Source organism: Penaeus vannamei, chromosome 42 (assembly GCF_042767895.1).
Source record: "Penaeus vannamei isolate JL-2024 chromosome 42, ASM4276789v1, whole genome shotgun sequence".
NCBI classification, from domain to species: domain Eukaryota; kingdom Metazoa; phylum Arthropoda; class Malacostraca; order Decapoda; family Penaeidae; genus Penaeus; species Penaeus vannamei.
This window is the reverse complement of record NC_091590.1, coordinates 1,076,093-1,078,592: the sequence shown is the minus strand read 5'-3', so window position 1 is coordinate 1,078,592 and position 2,500 is coordinate 1,076,093.

Sequence of the window (2,500 nt, the reverse complement as noted above, 5' to 3'; positions counted from 1 at the left end):
CTTTCTTCTCCAGTTGTTTCTAAAATGTTATTATTGGTCCTTCTCTCTGTCCATCTATCTTTCGACATTCTTCTCCAGCACATTTCCATTGCTTCCAGTCGTTTTGTCCCATTTCTTTGTTTATTGTCTAACTTTCGCATCCGTAAAGCAGTGTAGACCATATATACGTTTCTATTGCTCTTATTTTAGTTGTTATGGATAGGTGTCTGTTTGCGAGGAGATTCTTCATTTTTCGAAAAGCATTCTCCGCTATTCCAGTCCTTTTGATTTCTGATCCGCAACTACCGTCTTCTGCAATTCTGCTTCCCAGAGAGTCAAACCTTTGTACTTGTTTTATTCTGCCTTGTCCTATGTAAAGTTGGCAGACTGGCTTTTCCTTCTTTTTTGTAATAACCTGTTTTTGATTTATTTATCTTTAGTCCCATTTCATCACTTGAATTATTAACTGCATTAATAAGTTCTTGTACCTTATCTACAGAATCTGCAATGACATCTGTATCTTCTGCGTATCTTAGATTATTTATGTTTTCCCTCCGACGTTTATCCCTTCCAGTGGCTCTAGGTCTCGCATTATCATTTCTCCACATCTCGAGAACGGCCACACCCCCGTCTCACACCTCTTATAAACTCTGTAAGTTCGTGTCTTACTCTCACTGCTGCACTCTGTTCATGCTATAGGGTCCTTATGATTCTCAGATCCTTGGTGTCGATGTTGAGGTTCTTCAAAACATCTAGTAAGTTCTTATGTCTGACTGTATCAAATGCTTTTTCATAATCTGTGAAACACAGGAATAGGTCTTTCTGCGTCTTAATAGTTCTTTCTCCCAACATCTGATGATAAAAATTGCGTTAGTTGTGCCTTTTCCCTTCATAAAACCGTATTGTTCTTCTGCAGTCTCTGGCAGAATCTTGTTCCGAATTCTGTTCATTACATTTCTTAATATTATTTTTTCTGACACTAATAATGCTTACAGTTCTAAATTTATTGCACTCCATTGCACCTGACTTCCTTGGTATTGTAATAAAAGCTGACTATTGCATTGCACTTGTAATCTGACCGGTGACACATAGCCTATTAACCAGTTTTGTAACTACGTCTGCTCCCCACTTTTCCGTGGCCTTTATCATCTCCACAGTTATTCCGTCCTCTCCTACAGCTTTCCCATTTTTCATGGATTTAATTGCCGCTTCTACCTCTCTCTTCAATATCTAAGGCCCCTTAGTATCGTCTGCTACTTCAAATGGTTCACTATCACCATTAAACAATTCATAAGTATATTCCTCCCAACGTTGTTTCACTCCTCTTATATCCACTGCTGCATCACCATTTCTCTTCTTCATTGCTGTCTTTGAGGATTTCTGGCTCCTGGTACCAGCGCCCACACCCACATCGTTGGACATGGTATAGCGATGCGGGTAATACAGCTAAGGAGATAGACCACATACTCGTTAGCACTCGCTGGAGGATCCTCCAGAATTGCAGGGTGTACAGGAGTGCTGAGTTCTGTGGTACTGACCATAGATTGGTTGTGGCTACCCTCCGGGTTCACTTCAAAGCTCCCCAGCGGCCCAATGGCCACCCTAGGGTGTTTCATCTGGACAGGCTGAAGGAGAGGGAGTGTGCTTGGAGGTTTGCTGAGACAATCTCTGATCGGTTCACAGCACTTGACAATCTGACGGACCCTGTACTTCTGTGGGACACCTTCAAGCGTGAAACGCTTGATGCAGCCCAAGAATCGATTGGAGAACGCCCGAACGCAAGACAGAATTTAATCTCTCAGGACACACTGGGAGCCACAGATGCTTGTCGTGCGGCTCGTCTGGCAGGGGATCTGGATTTGCACCGTTCTCAGGTGCTCAGAACTCGGTCTCTGTTAAGAAGGGACAAGGAACAGTTTATTAGGAATCTTGCTGAGGTCGAAGGCCATTTCTTAGTAAATGACCTTCGTCCTGCATACCAAGCCCTGAGAAAACTGAATTCCAAGCCCTCTTTACAGGTGACTGCAGTTCGCTTAGTAAGTGGCCAGAGCGTTGGGCTGAATACTTTGAGCAGTTGTATCAGGTTGACCCTCCAACAGTTAACTTGGATGTGGGTAGTGCCATGATTCCTCTGCCGGACCCACCCATTAGTGAGGACCCTCCCTCCCTAGCTGAGGTTAGGGAGGCGATCTCCAAGCTGAAGAGTGGTAAAGCAGCGGGTATTTGCGGCATACCAGCAGAACTGTTAAAGGCTAGTGGTGAACCTATGGTGCGGGGGTAACATGCTGTCCCGGCTGCCATCTGGCAGTCCGGTACCGTTCCCTCTAACCTGTTGAGGGGTGTGGTCATCCCTCTCTGGAAGGGGAAGGGGGACCGAAGGGACTGCAGCAATCACCGAGGCATCACACTGCTCAGTATACCAGGCAAGGTTCTCGCCCACATCCTTCTGAGACGGATCAGAGACCACCTGCTGAGGCATCGGAGGCCGGAGCAATCTGGATCCACTCCTGGGAAGTCCACA